This window comes from Sphaerodactylus townsendi, linkage group LG11 (genome assembly GCF_021028975.2).
Source record: "Sphaerodactylus townsendi isolate TG3544 linkage group LG11, MPM_Stown_v2.3, whole genome shotgun sequence".
In the NCBI taxonomy this organism is placed as follows: Eukaryota; Metazoa; Chordata; class Lepidosauria; order Squamata; family Sphaerodactylidae; genus Sphaerodactylus; species Sphaerodactylus townsendi.
The window spans coordinates 60,589,871-60,604,804 of record NC_059435.1 but is presented as its reverse complement, the minus strand read 5'-3'; the positions used below and the strand labels follow the sequence as shown (position 1 = coordinate 60,604,804).

The following is a 14,934-nucleotide window of genomic DNA, read 5'->3' as shown; positions in this document are numbered from 1 at the left end:
GCCTATTTACAAAATGTGCATGAGGCCGTGTACAATACAATAAAACATTATTAAGAATAATTCAAAGAAAAAGCAGTGATACAAAAACAACCATATCAACCCATAAACAACTAGCAATGATGTAAAATCAATCAAAAACAACAAGCAAAAAAAATGGCTAAAACTGCTAAAGTAGTCAGACTACCATCAATAGTTTAAAGCATAGCCAATTCAAGAATGAAACAAAACCATCAATTGGGACGGGTCCTTGACTCAGTGGTAGAGAACCTGCTTTGTATGGATAGGGTCCCACGGGTCAGTACCCAGAATCTCCAGTAAAAGGATCAGGTAATAGATGACATGGAAACTTCTGCCTGAGAACCTGGACAGCCACTCCCAGCCTGAACAGACCCTTCTGACCTCGATAGACCAATGGCCTGCTGATTCAAAGTAAGGCAGCTGCATGTGCTCAATAATAATGATAAACAAGAAAGGAAAACAGTCAATCAAATTAACTCAAAGCAAGGTAGATCAACAACAAAAAAGTTTTAGCCATGCACTAAAAAACGTTAGTGAAAGGGAGAGGAAAGGAAATTCCAGAGCAGGGCTGGTGAGCTACCAAAAAAGCCCTTTATTCATGACCACTCAACTGACATCTAAAGGCAGGAAAAGACAAAAGAGGTCCTGAGATGTAAAATGGACTGTGTAGGCAGTATTATACAGCCCAGCTCAACCACACCATAGCCCTCCTCTACCCCAAGGATCTCTTTTCAAACATGCACCACTGTAAAGCTGACAAAGGATTGTTGTGGGTTCAACCACAAAATGGTTAGTGCAGCACCAATTTATATTATATCCAGACAAAATGTCAGAGCAGAAGGATGACTTATCATGTGATTAACAATGGATGTGCCATCAAGTCACAGTGGACATAATGATCCTGTAGGGTTTTCAAGGAGGCAAGATACATTTGATGGTGGTTTGCCATTGCCTGCCTCTGCATCAGGACACTGGTGTTCCTTGGAGGTTGCTCATCAGTGTTGTTTTGCCTGATCCTTTTCTGAGATAGCTTCCCTTAAGCATGCAATCATAATGGCCCCTTCCGCACACGCAAAATAATGCGTTTTCAAACCACTTTCACAACTGTTTGCAAGTGGATTTTGCCATTCCGCACAGCTTCAAAGAGCACTGAAAGCAGTTTGAAAGTGCATTATTCTGCATGTGCGGAATGAGCCAATGATTAATCATTTATTTCTCTGCCCCCCCCCCCCCCGCAACCGCTGGCCACATCCACACACCCCATATAGTCACCCAACTTCCCCTTCAGCCATTTTCTTCTCCCCCTCCTCCATTTTCAGGGTGGATTGGAGCAGCTTTGTCAACTTCACCTAGAGCTCCCAAAGTTAATGTTCAGGCAGAAATACAGGGAAGCTGGCAGTCCCATCCAAAGGAGGGGGGGCAAATCCGCTCTTGGGAGTAATGTCCCACCAGTGTGTGGGTGACGCTGCTCCCCAGCACTTGAATGCATTGCTGGACACCACACCAGCATCCCAGGGTTTCTGCCCCTGCCCAGCATAGCAGGGGTGGGCCAAAGGCATGGTCTGGGGAGGACCCAACCTTAGTTGGCTCCTTCCCAACCTTTGCTGGTGTTATTCTAGCAGGCCGCAGTTTGGACTTAAGCCACCCTTTGGGGTGGTGTAGGTCCATTGTGGCCCATTGAGGCTTCTCAGCAGTGGAGAGATTTTGGCACTTTGTGAGCCTCACCCCACTGCCAAGAAGCCTCTATTGGAGTGGTGGGGTGACACTGCATCAGCGCTGCAGTCTGCTGCCTCCCTTTTGGATGGGGCTGCCCATGGATTAGATCAGCTTTGTCAATTTCATATAGATCCTTCCGCCCTTGCAGCAGTCCACCTTCCCTCTCCATCTCCCCTCCCTTTTTTTCTGAAGTTAGACTATCAGTGGAGTGCTGATGCAAATGGATGACTGAGTGCCACGAATTTTGCTGAAGTAAAAGGCTAGAATTGTGAAGATCCTAGCCTTTTCTTTTCTCAAAGACTGGGTCTCTGAGTTTTTGGGAGGGCATACAGATGTGCATAATGGTGGATCACATGTCAGTTTTATGGTGCAAAATGGAGGATTATGCCATTTTGAGTGCAAACTTTCCCAAAAGGGCTGAAGGGAATGCACTGAATGTACTCGCAATGGAGAGATTTTCCAACATATAATAAAAATGGTTCTCAGCTACATGTGCAGATCAGAGGCCCTTTCCGAGCACGTAAGCCATAACGGCGGGCGTTTCTGGGGACGGGCAAAATGCCGTTCCCAGGCCGCCGTTTCATTGTGCGCTTAGCTGCGCCACAGCCGCCACCGCCTCCACGCCAGCGTTTCCTTCAGTGCGCTCCGAAGCTTCCCCTGTTGGGGAAAACGCCGCTGGAAGCCGCCGCCGCGCATAACGGGCAGCAGCTTCCCGGGCGCCCCTCCCTCGCTTCCCCTGTACTTCACTCCTTGTCCCCGGCCTCCAGCGCGTACCGCCGGAGGCCTGGGGACATCACGCCACTTCGCCCTGGGCCGCTGGAGCAGGTGCGCAGGGCCAGGGTTCAGTGTCCTCGGCCTCGGGCGACGCCGGGACGGAGGCCCGATACCGGTCGCCGGGCACCGCACCTCCGCGGTGCTGGCTGTCTCGGCTCTTCTTTCTTAGGACCGCTCTGTGTGGACGGGTCTCTAAGGTTGCCAGGTCGGCGTCAAGTACGCCGACCCGGCCGCTTCCGCATTAGTGCGGAAATGGCTAGAGATTCTTGGAGAGGAATAGAGCTGTTTTTCAAAAAGAGAACATTAGTTGCAGTGACCAATCAAGACTGACTGAGCTAGGTTAAACGTATGCATCAGCAATAATATAATAGGATGCATCATCACTAGAGTGCGTGTGCAAAAAAAGAAAAAAAGTAGGGTAATCATTTCCCACTTTATAACTGACATGATCCCCACACACACAAATCAGCCCTTATGTGGACAAGATGAAACTGACCAAATTCAACTAAAACAACATTTGGAAGGAAGGCATATGAAAAAATTCATGGAAAACAATTGGATCAACAACACCTGAAATGTGAGGTGAATGCAGAATATGGAAAAGGCCACTGTGTTCATGAAAACAATGGAGAAAAAGGTAACTGGAAACATTTTCAGAACCAAATGGGGGAAAAACCTGCAGAAGTCCTCGTAAATAATATAGCATTTGCCAACAGGACACGTTGTTAATGACTTTTGCAGAAAAGCCACTAACCCGGATGACCCTGTTAGGTTCTGAGATCTGATAAGATCTGGCTGCAGTAGCACAAAAAGTGGAAGTAGATTTCAGTTAATACAGCACACTGAAATCAGGCTGTTAAGATGGAATGTTAAGAAACACTTACCTGGAGATACAGAAATGTATTACAGCAAGTTACTCCTGTTGAAGTTTGCTTTTGCTACCAATGGGACTAAGGCTTAAATCCTATGCTCGGTTAACTGATGTACATTAAGCATCACTGAACACAGTGAAACTTATTTCTGTGAAGACATGTAGGGCTTTCACAGCAGGATAGCAGAAGTACAAATATGGCATTTGGAGCAGTGTGTGACTTGCACTGCAACACTAAAATCCAAAAAATCAGGAGTAGTCTTCCATTGGGGACGATTCCATGAACAGTTTGAAACTTGCTAACAATATAGCTTTCACTGAAGTAAAATGAAAGATATTCAGTCTTGAGTACTCAATTTGGAGCATTATAGATACTGTAGAACTGCAAATAATATTTAATACATGTAATATTTAATACTTCTAAGAAATTGTGAGCAAATTTAATTTGGGGTAGCGTAGTTCCACTCAGTGTAATGAAATGAAAGGAGTTAAGTTGTACTAAAGTTTCTAACGTTTCGGAAATGATCATTTTAAGCTACATCTCTACTAAACACAGAATGCTACAAAACACTTGCATGCAACAATTAAACTTGATTTCTCTTCAGGCAAAACCTCTTACTGTCTGCCTGGTTCAGTTCCTGTTTTGTCCAAAAGTCTAACTGGAAAAATGGAGGACTGGTTTTTACCGGCTCTTATTATTATGTTTTTCTTTGTTAGGCCTGGCCAGGGTTTCGTTTGCATTTTACCAGCCCAGTTATAGCAACCGAGTCCCTCAGCTCAGCTCTCAAGGAAGACACGCAGGCATCAAATTTCCCAGCCCACTTAATTTGAAAGCCTGCCAAGATAGGTGAAAGACCTTATACATATGTAAAGCAGGAAGTTCAGATTACACAGCCATGTAAATTTCCAGTGATTGATGCGCATTCTTTAAACAATAATGATTTAAAAGCTCCCTTTCGCTGGAACGGCGTTTGTCACCGTCTCTCGCCTCCCTGATGTCATGTAGACTTTGGAGGGCGCGTTGCACTTGGAGGGACTGATTTCTTTGGGTTTTATCTCACTTCCCGGAGGCCGCGGGGGAGCACCGCGGTGGGAGGATCCCCCAAAACTCAGCGCCACAGCCATTTTGTTTGTGGGCAGCATGGTACAATCCTGTCAGCCAGTATGAGGAGGGGTTTTTAAAACAGTATTTGCGGAATAACTCTGCCTTCCCGCAATGAATGCCTCTATTGCAATTAATGTCCTTAGTTCTGTCTATGACGGTAGGTGGGCAGGAGGGGCAGGATCAGCCCCTTCCTGCTGCTCCTTTCATTCTCAAAGAGTCATGGATTTTTGTTTTAGGCGTAACTGGCTTTTTAGGTGCTATGATATCATTCAACCCAACTCATTTGGCTGCATCGACTCAAAAAACTGCCCTGCAGGCGCCTTGATCGGGGGAGAGGGGGTGTCAATTAACGCGTGCAAGATCTTTTCAAGAAATATTCGGGGTGGGAGGGGAAATCGCCTGTCTGGAAACGAAGGAATTATATTTGTGTCCGTGTCCCCCCCCCCCCCCCCCCTCATTTTCCCAAGGACACGTTTCTGTACTGAAGGGGACGGAAGAAAGCTTGCAAAGAGCTCTCGTTTTTGCAGCGTCGCCAAAGACGAAGCCGAGGCTTTTTTGGTGGCCGGGCTGCGGGGTGTGTTTGAAAAAGCCAGGATAAAATGGCACACTGCATTTCTGCATTTTTTCCAGGCTGCAGAAGGGGGAGAGCGGGGGATAGTGCAGCCTGTGTAGGGACACTGCCCTCCTAACCAATCAGAGCACGCCTGTTTGCCATTACAAAGTTGTTAACCCCAGAGTCTTCTGGCTCCTGCTGCCTCTGCTTTTAATCTTCTTTGGCAATTTCTCCGGTTTGCCCAAACGCCCTCGCCGATCCCGAGGTGCGTTCGCCAACTGGCCACTGACCATGGAAGGGGACATCCGTTTTTGCATTTGCAAAGATTTTTCAAAAGATGTTGGGGGATTCTTTGGCTGCGTGGAGGTGGCTATTTGCAAGCGAGAAACTACACACAGCCTATTTTGTTACAGGCGTTGGGAAGAGGCAGCTGTCTGCTTCCTTTCGAGGTAAGTTTTCTAATCCTTTTAAAAAAAATTTCGCGATCATCTGCCAGTCTCGAATATATTTCTTATGTTTAGGAAACAGACGCAGGCTTGTATTTTCCTCTTGGGTTTGAGCTCTTTTAATTAATTGAAGCCAACAGTCGCCCGTTATGTGCATATACGTGTATATTTGAGCATATACTTGAAAACAATTTTCTTTCTCTCAATAAGGGTGAATCTCTTAGAACCATACATTGTACTTGGATCTTTTAAGAACCGGTGAAGAACTCGGATATTTTCAAGGTGGAGCCTCTAACATTGATAATATATATGAGCAGAACAGAACATAAAATATATGTTTTAAAAAACCCACCAAGTACATTGTTTCATGGGTAGCAGGAATACTTATTTTTAGATGTTTGTGGTTGCAATTATTTGGGGGTTGGATGATTGGCTTGGTGTAAACTACAGAAGAAACTGCCCTTCATGTAATGAAGGAGGGGATTGACAGGGTTTATATTAAGTTATGTCTGTTACTAAACATTGGCCTTTGTATTCGCCAATCAGCTCTCTTTTTGGCCACTCATCTTAAAACCTTCTTTATATAAAGGATCTTAGTAAGCACACCTCACCTAAAGTGTCAGGTTCTTTTCTTGAGAAGGTGCATTTAGGAGACATTTTGTAATTTTTGGCATATTTCTAGCTTTTTTTTTTGCACACGGTGGGAAATCTTTTTTGTTTTGTATTGATCTGTGTTGGTGGCGCTGTGGTGCTCCTAAACAATTTATGTCCGTTTCACCAAGAAAGGAGGGGGGGCAGAGAAAGGTGGGGCAAGATTTGATCTATTGTATCATTTCCTCTTTTCTTCTAGCAAACTACAAGTTACAATGTTACTATATAAATCTTTTTTCAAAATTACATGTATCATATATTCTTATGTGAACTAACAGTGTTCCCTGTAACAGATATGTCGTCAGTCCTTTGTTGTTCTGAGACAAGAGGCAGGGTTTGGATATTTGTTCTTGCTTAAAAAAGCACACCCAAACCCCTAAGGTATGTGAAGAACTGATCTGTTCTTAAGTGATGCCTTAACTCCTTCCCCCCAAAAGATTTTTGCAGTAGCTACAAATTATTCCATAGACTGTATGCAAATCCAATATAATTTTACTGTGCTATACATTTATTATAAGTATTTAAAAGCATTAAATTATCCTCCCCTTGCCCAAAGAACTATAAAACACTTGTAAATGCACAAGAATTTAGAACGGAGCTTTTCCTATCAAACACTGTGCATTATTTATGGATATTTTTGTAGTATAGTTGTCTTTCAATTCAGATTTATTTCGTATCAAGCAAGGAAAATTAGCCTGGCAAGACAAATATTATATAAGGCACATGCTACAAATTTGCAAAGTGTTTCTTCAGCTATTATAATATACTTGATATTTATATACTCTCAAATCAACTGTACAAATTATAGTGTTTCCTGAAAACATTTTCATTGTGCAGATATAAACAAAAAAGTGATTAATGTAATGTAAAGATGGCTGGGAAGATGTAGTCAAGCCTCAGCTGGGCACATGCTAAAATAATAAAATAAAAGCCATTATCTTATAAGTGAATGCTCTTTAAATGATCAAAATGTCTTACAAAAAGCAACAGGTTAAGGAATCTATTAAAGTATTGTAAAGGAATGCCTTATTTTGCTGTTTTTTTAGGAATTCCTGAGACCAGGACAACAGCTCCTTTGTATGAACCATTTATCTATATCAATCTAAAGGCACATACATTTAAGTTACATATTTATGAAAATCATCTCTAATTATTTTACCAGAAATATCTTAAAGATACATCAAGGGCATTGATCTGTTGTTCTTGCTTTAGAAGGAGAATCTCTTACAAGGAGTTTGCTGTTGTAATATGTAGCTGAGATTTCAAAGTAAATTTGCTTAAGAGGGGTCACATCTTAAAAGATCGAGGTGGTTTGGCTGCATTAAAAATATTATTGTAGTGGGGTGGGAAATCCTTAAGTAACGACTACTTCTTAGCTGAACCTAAGGGTAGCTTATAAGCAGAAAATGCTTTATCTAGTTTTGGGCCCTCCCATACAATAACAATGATTGTTTGAAGAGGCCAGTCATGGATGTTCTCTTGCAGTTCTAGGAATGCAACTCATGCAGCCTCCATCTCAATAAAATGTGGCAGTGCAGCATATGATTGCACCACACAATGCTACAGGCACCTTGATACATGGGAGCCCTGTACACACACCCACCATGAAGGAAAAGAAATACGCATCTGCCCTGGCAAGCTCAGGTAGATCAGCTGCCATCCATGTTTAAGAAACGACAAATGCTCACTCTCAGTCTATGACTCCCCTTTGTGTTCTCATAGGGAAATAATCCATATCTATTTGCTCACAGTGGCAGAGTGTGAAATAAGGTCGCACTTTTATTTATTTGTTACACTTCTTCTCCAGTAAGCTTTGAACAAGGCATGGGGAGGGCTTGTACTTTATTTATTTACATTAGTTATACCCTACCTTTATCTCCAAAGGGGACCCAGAACAGCTCCCATTGGGTTTTTCTTTTCTCCATTTTGTCCTCTCAGCAATCCTGTGAGGCAGGTTCAGCTAAGAGTAGGTGGCTGGCCCAGGTCACCCTGTGAGCATCCATGCCAGAGTGGGGATTTGAACTTGGGTCCTGCTCTTGGGTCCTGCTCTGACACTGTCCACTGCACCACGCTGTTTCTCTCTACTTAGCTGATGAGTAGATGCTTTGCCATGAGTTAAGGTCTAAGGTTCAATTCCTGCTGTGTCTGGTTAAAGACTCCAGGTATTGGGACCACTCTAATATTTGGAAATGAGATGGAACAGTACTGGGTTACATTAACCAGTGGTATCATGCTCCTCCACATGTTCACAAAATGAGTTCAAGGTATAGTCCAAGGTAATTTCCAGGGCTCTGTAATTTCAAAGTGGAACTGACCTGGATACCACCAAGCTTCCATTTATCTCCTTTTGGACTGGATTTCTGCTCACAGGAGCTGACTATATTACCAACCTCAGATCTTCTAATCTCTTTACCTGTGCAAGAAATAAAATGTTACTTATACAATTTACCCAGCTGTGTAATCTAAAAATATACTTCATTATATGGCTCTAGCCTTATAAGATTCTAGTTCTGTAGTGTAGGGGTCAGAGCAGGGCTGTGAAACATATGGCCTGTTGAGAAGAAGAAGAGTTGGATTTATATCCCCCCTTTCTCTCCTGCAAGGAGACTCAAAGAGGCTTACAATCTCCTTTCCCTTCCTCGCTCACAACAAACACCCTGTGAGGTTGGTGGGGGTGAGAAAGCTCCAAAGAACTGTGACTAGCCCAAGGTCACCCAGCTGGCGTGTGTTGAGTGCATGAGCTAATCTAGTTCACCAGATAAGCCTCCACAGCTCAAATGGCAGAGCGGAGAATCAAACCTGGTTTTCCAGATTAGAGTGCACCTGCTCTTAACCACTACACCACGCTGGAGTGATCTTATTAGTCCCGTGAGCAAGCTGAAGCAACCACGCCATTGCTCCCAATCTAGCCTAGTGAGCCCACTGCAGGCTAGCAAATCTGCTGTGGACTCACCAGCTGAGGCAGCCATCCTCGAACCCACCAAATCGCATTTATGTCATAAGCCCTCATAACGAATGAGTTCATCATCCCTGGCAAGAGTGTTGGGCTGGGGCATGAAAAAAATTAAGTTCAGCTCCTCTCAGTGGGGGGACATTGGGACAGTCACTGTCTATCTTACCTCAGAGGGTTGTTGTGAGATTAAGATGGTGCTCTGAGCACTGGGGAAGAAATCTGGCATGTGAACAAATATATTTATGTTTGTTGTGCACAGATGACTTAAGAAGGTAGAGATTCTCAAGGGGGGGGGAGGAGCCCAACTCTTAGCTTACACAAACTTTCTGCAGGTGATTCTTGCTTATTTCTACAGACAATGACTAGGTATCCTGCAAAATATAATTGACATGGTCTCTTGCTCTGTTAGCATTACAGTTATCTTCACTAATGCAGATCAATAATGAAGGAGTTTTTCAGATATGAGTACAGAGGAATGGGTGGGGAGAATCTCTAGGACAGGGGTCCCTAACTTTTTTTGACCCTGCAGGCACAGTTTGAAATGGCATGGTGGGTACAGCAACAAAATGGCTTCCACAAAATGGCTGCCACACGAGGTGGAGCCAGACACAAAATGATGGCCAGAGTTTAACTTCAGTAACACAGTGGTGGTCCTTGTGCTGTGCTGGCAGCTGCTACCAAAGCCATGTTTTTAAAAATCTGCACAGCCAATCAGAAGCCTCACTCGGAAAAAGCCCAACCTGGTCCCACCCACTTCCTAAAAACACTTGAGAAGTGCAAGAAAAAGTGGGGGTGGGCACCACTGCATCCATGAGCACCCCATTGGGAACCCCGGCCCTAGGGCACTGCAGACACTGATAAAGTAATGTTGGGTCCCTTCAGAAAAGGGATTTAAAAAGATGAAAGCATCCTCCAGATTAAATGTGAGATGATATCTTCCCAGCAAGGGGGAAAGATGACAGAAGGCATTGTGATAGCAAAGTTAAGACACAGGGGATGTCTTGGGGTTGATGAGTTTATGCAGAGCAGAAGCATGGGGGTAATGGGAAAGGGCCAATGGCAGAGAGATGGTGAGTTGTCAGAGGATGACTGGAAGTGTGAGGTTGGTGAAGAGCCTGCTAAGATAAGGTTCTGTTTTGTGACTTGGATTGTAGTTACAGAAAAGAAAGATGAGTTCAATGAATCAAGCAGATATACTGCAGAAAAGAAGACATAGAAAGGGAAAGAATACTAATCTAGAGAAGGAGGCTCTGACCTGGATAGCCCCAGGACCATGACCTGGAGGCAAGCAGTAGCTAACCACCTCTGAACTTCTCTCCCTTTGAAAACTCTACTGGGTCACCATGATAGCAAACAAACAAAAAGATAAAGAGTATCCAAGCCAGTGCTTAACTTGTGCTGGGGAGTTATAATCTCAGAGCCTCTTTTCTGCAGCAGGGTTTAGCCTTCAAACAGCCAGCACCCATCTTTAATTATGTAGCAGGGCTTGGGATTGTGATACAAAGCTGCCTTGAGCCATTCTTAAGTAAACCATCTGCAAGAAAACAGACAGTGACTTGGATCTTATTGGACATGGGCAGAGTTGCGCTCCTGGACCTGAACTTTCTACCCTCTCCCTTTCTCTGCAGTCCTTGGGAGTGGACTATGAAGAGTGTCGTGGAAGTGAAATGATAAAGAAAGAAAGAGAGAGAGAGAGAGAGAGAGAGAGAGAGAGATATCGATAGATCTAAAGGACATAATACTTTCTAGTTAACCAGAAAGTGTATAAACATATAGAAAATGGAATAAGTTTCCCAATAGTAATCTTGCTGGTACATAGAGTAAGTTTGCTGTTTCTGAAGATAAGTGCTATTGGTTTTAGAGAATGGTGCCTATGGCTTGAATTAAAACATCTTTAAGCTCAGGAGATGCTTTTTCATACTGCTTGAAAACCTAGATATTTTGCATCCTGGATGAAGTTACAATAGAAGATTTTCCATACTGCCAAGAAACTAACAGTGCAGTCCTAAACAGGTATACCCTGAAATATCATAGGTTCTACAACCCTTTGTTTGAAAGAGGCAATCCCAGATACATCAGAGAAAGAAAAGACAAAACTGAAATGGCTTATTATAGAGGGATCCATTCTTTCATAGTCTGGCCCATTGTTTAGCAGCAACAGGATTAAGTGTCACCCTTGGCACAGATCTACATCCTCTGGAAATTTTGATTAATGATACTAGGTAATTTAGTTGTTGTTTTTATATATATAAATATTATATATATGTTATATATATATACGTCATTTTAAAAAAGGGAATTTCAGTTCTCTGTTCACCTTCATCCTTTGTGTGTCTCCTTTTCATTAATATCTTTTTCCGTTCTCTCAGAACTCTCTCAACCCACCACAGAGGAGGCAATAGCAACCCATCTCTGAATATCTCTTGCCTTGAAAACCCTACGGGGATTGCCATAAGTCAGCTGTGACTTGATAGCACTTCACACACACACACACACACACACACACACACACACACACAGAGAGAGAGTGAGAGTGAGAGAGAGTAAAAGTGATACACAAAATTTACGGTGTGTAACAGTTATTTTTATGTAGTGACATTACTTTTTGTAGACTTCTTTTGTTAATGGTTCATTTACAAAAATATCTATTGAAGCAGGTAACTTTAGATTCCAACACCACATACCATCTTTTCCCATGTGAGCACATGGCACTTCTTAGAGCAGTTCTATATAGCTCCAACAATGTGGGTTTTCTGGGAAAATCTGCACCAGAAAAATTTCAATTGAATTTAAATAAATAATTTATGCATTTAAATATATATTTAATGTTAGCCAAATTTATTTACATATTGTTTACTTAAAACATTTATTAGCCTCTTTTTTTTTACCTTGTGGGATTCCAGGCAGCCTACAATGGAAATAAAACAACAATAATAAAAATACATAACAGACCACAAAAGAAGGCAAATATACTGGGGTTCATCCATGTTCCATACCCCACATTTAGCTGATCTAACAGGATTGATTTGTAGCACAACAGCCTTGACAGCTATGGGGAAACAGATGAATATTTACATATGTGGAGCAGAAAATTTTCCATGGAAAAATATAGCATATTCCAGAAAAAAATCTGCTTTGTAAAATTTTCCACCTCGCATTGTTGTAGCTCAATAAAATCCAGTTTGTTCCTGCCCTCCCCATATTGGCATCTGCACGTGTGAGTATGCAGATGCAGAACATGAGGATGGGAGAGCTATACTTTCCTCTCATATCTCTCTGCCTGAGAAAAACAGGTCTCCCATTCTTCAGAAGTGCTACTTATGCATTAAGGCATGTATGAGTGGAGAGAAGGATCTGATGATCTCCAAAGGGATCCCACTATATAAGAGAGAATCAGGAGTAATGTGCTCAGAAATAACAAGGATTCTTCTACCCAGTTGATTTAACTTTGCACCTATCAGTAGTGAGTGACATATGCTATTTCATTTCCTAACCATTTGGTTATATGAGCACATTCTATTTCCCATTATAGTCTGTTTCGGTTTAACTACCTTAAATAATTTTGTACTGTGTTCAAGATGGCTCCCAGTGTAGAAAGGAAGTAACCCATCTGTTCATATTTAAAGAGCCGCAGGTTTTTGCTTTATTTTTTTTAGTTAAGTAACAGTAGCAGCTCTGGTATTTTGATTGAAAGTAATCAGATTTTACATAAAAGGCAACATTAGTTGAACTATTCACCCCCCCCAAAAAAACCTCTCACTGTTTCCCTATCATAGACTGTTGAGCACAGTCCACCTTGACTATCTACCTTGACTGTTGAGCACAAGAGTTACCACCTATACGCTTCAGATTTCCCAAAATATACACCTTAAAAACATTTTTTGGGGGAAAATATGTTAGGAAAACAGTGGCTTAGACCCTATTTAGCATGTGCTACTGGACACGAACTCTCTAATGTCCGTCTTCCCACAAGTAATACGCTAGCACCTGTAGGAGACAGAATGCTGGACTAGATGGACAACTGGTCTGATCAAGCAGGATTCTTCTTATGCTCTTAAGAAGAACAGTTGGATTTATATCCCCCCTTTCTCTCCTGTAAGGAAACTCAAAGGGGCTTACAAACTCCCCTCCCTTCCCCCCTCACAACAAACATCCGGTGAGGTGGGTTTGGCTGAGAGAGCTCCTAAGAACTGTGACTAGTCCAAGGTCACCCAGCTGGCATGTGTTGGAGTGCACAAGCTAATCTAGTTCACCAGATAAGCCTCCACAGCTCAAGTGGCAGAGCAGGGAATCAAACCCGGTTCTCCAGATTAGAGTGCACCTGTTCTTAACCACTACACCACGCTGGCTCCTAAGCATATTTTTTTTTAGTTTCTGTTGCATAATTATTTCAAATTCTGATGTATAATGTGCATGGGAATGTAACTCCCACCCCTCCCCAGCTCTGTATATTACATCCCTTCAGGGATCTCTACCGTTTTGTGAAACATTTTCTGGTACTGTAGATATTTGAATACAGATATGTACTCACCTGTCTACCACTCGTGTGATTGTCTCAGTTTACAGGCTCTCTTCAGAAGCCCTATCACCTTGAATACTATTATTGTGACCAGGTTGGAAACTAAATGAAATACGACTTTTAAAAAACAGAAAAGCTCTGTGTTAACCTCTTGCCAGCTATGCAGAAATAGTATTTTTCAGTCAGCACTTTAAATTCTACCTGGGGCTTTAACTTTCCAGGCGTCAGTCAGACCTTGATGATTCTGCCTTTATATCCTTGTCGCTCATCCACAATAGGAGAAGGGAACAAAGAAGAGAGATAAGTGCTGTATCTCTGTCTTTATACCGATCATGGTGCTATCTCCATCTAATCAAGACCTGCATGACAGTAATTCAGAGAGATATATCAGCGACTACTAATCACCATCTGGAAATAAAAAATGAATAGATTTTGTTCCCTTTTATTTACTTTCTTACCTTTATGTGCTTATCATGCCTATATAGCAAACACAACACAGTGTCTGTCTTTGTTCCTGTTCATTCTTGATGTTGCTTTATTATAGGCAATTACATTATCCCATTTTTTTTAAAAAAACCACAATATTATCTGCTTAGGTAGGGCCTGTCTAATCTAGCATTTTATCAACTGTCACCAGAAAAATGCTTCTTACCATCTACAGTAGTGTATGTAATGTAGGTAATACCAATCCCTTGTTGATTGTTCTCTGAATTAGATAATTATGTTTGTTGTCTTTTAACAGGGGGATTCAGTCTCACTACTATTTCTTGTGCTCATTGATCATCATAATCTTCCTGATTTCTGTTTGATGGTTAAAACAAAGCATCTTCTTTTCAGCACTTTACCTCATAGTAAATGTAATTGTACAATTTGGCAGTGTCAGTGTCCAACTTAACCCTCCTACACAAATACACACATACTTGATCATATGGCATAAAATGCATTATTACTGTTTAACTTTTTCTCACAAGAGTTATACCATTCCAATACTCAAAAGGGTTTATCCAGTGAATGGGAGAAAACTACAAATGACATTACAGACTTCTGGTCCTGACCCTTGTGTGGTCAGCTAGCTACATTTCACACCTGATCACAGATATTATCTGTTCCTGACCTTGCACTCCTGTTGATGTTGGCTTTTTCACTTTCTGAGGTCCTTTCCTTGCCTTTGCTTTTTTAACCACATTCCTTCTTGTTACTTCCTATCTGTAGTTGATCAAAGGAATTCCTCTAGACTGAATTTAATTATTTACAAACTGGGACTAGACTAGATGAATCTGTGGCCCTTTGTCACTGTAGTGTCTGGTCTGCAGTTGCAAAATGGCTAA

General features: G+C 42.2%; 1 protein-coding gene and 1 long non-coding RNA gene across 2 annotated transcripts in view; one reads left to right on the top strand and one right to left on the bottom strand.

Annotated features, from left to right (window-relative positions):
- Positions 1–5,217: 5,217 nt before the first annotated feature.
- EPC1 (enhancer of polycomb homolog 1) overlaps positions 5,218–14,934 on the top strand; it is a 58,633-nt gene continuing 48,916 nt past the window's right edge. Inside the window, exon 1 of the mRNA XM_048510656.1 lies at positions 5,218–5,486. The gene's annotated coding sequence lies outside the window, so the exon portion shown is untranslated. The remainder of the gene's footprint in view (positions 5,487–14,934) is intronic.
- Positions 11,650–14,005, bottom strand: LOC125440725. The gene is made up of 3 exons (XR_007245737.1): positions 13,619–14,005; positions 11,976–11,995; positions 11,650–11,850 (listed from the first exon to the last, which is right to left on the bottom strand). It is a non-coding gene; the product is annotated as an uncharacterized LOC125440725 (long non-coding RNA).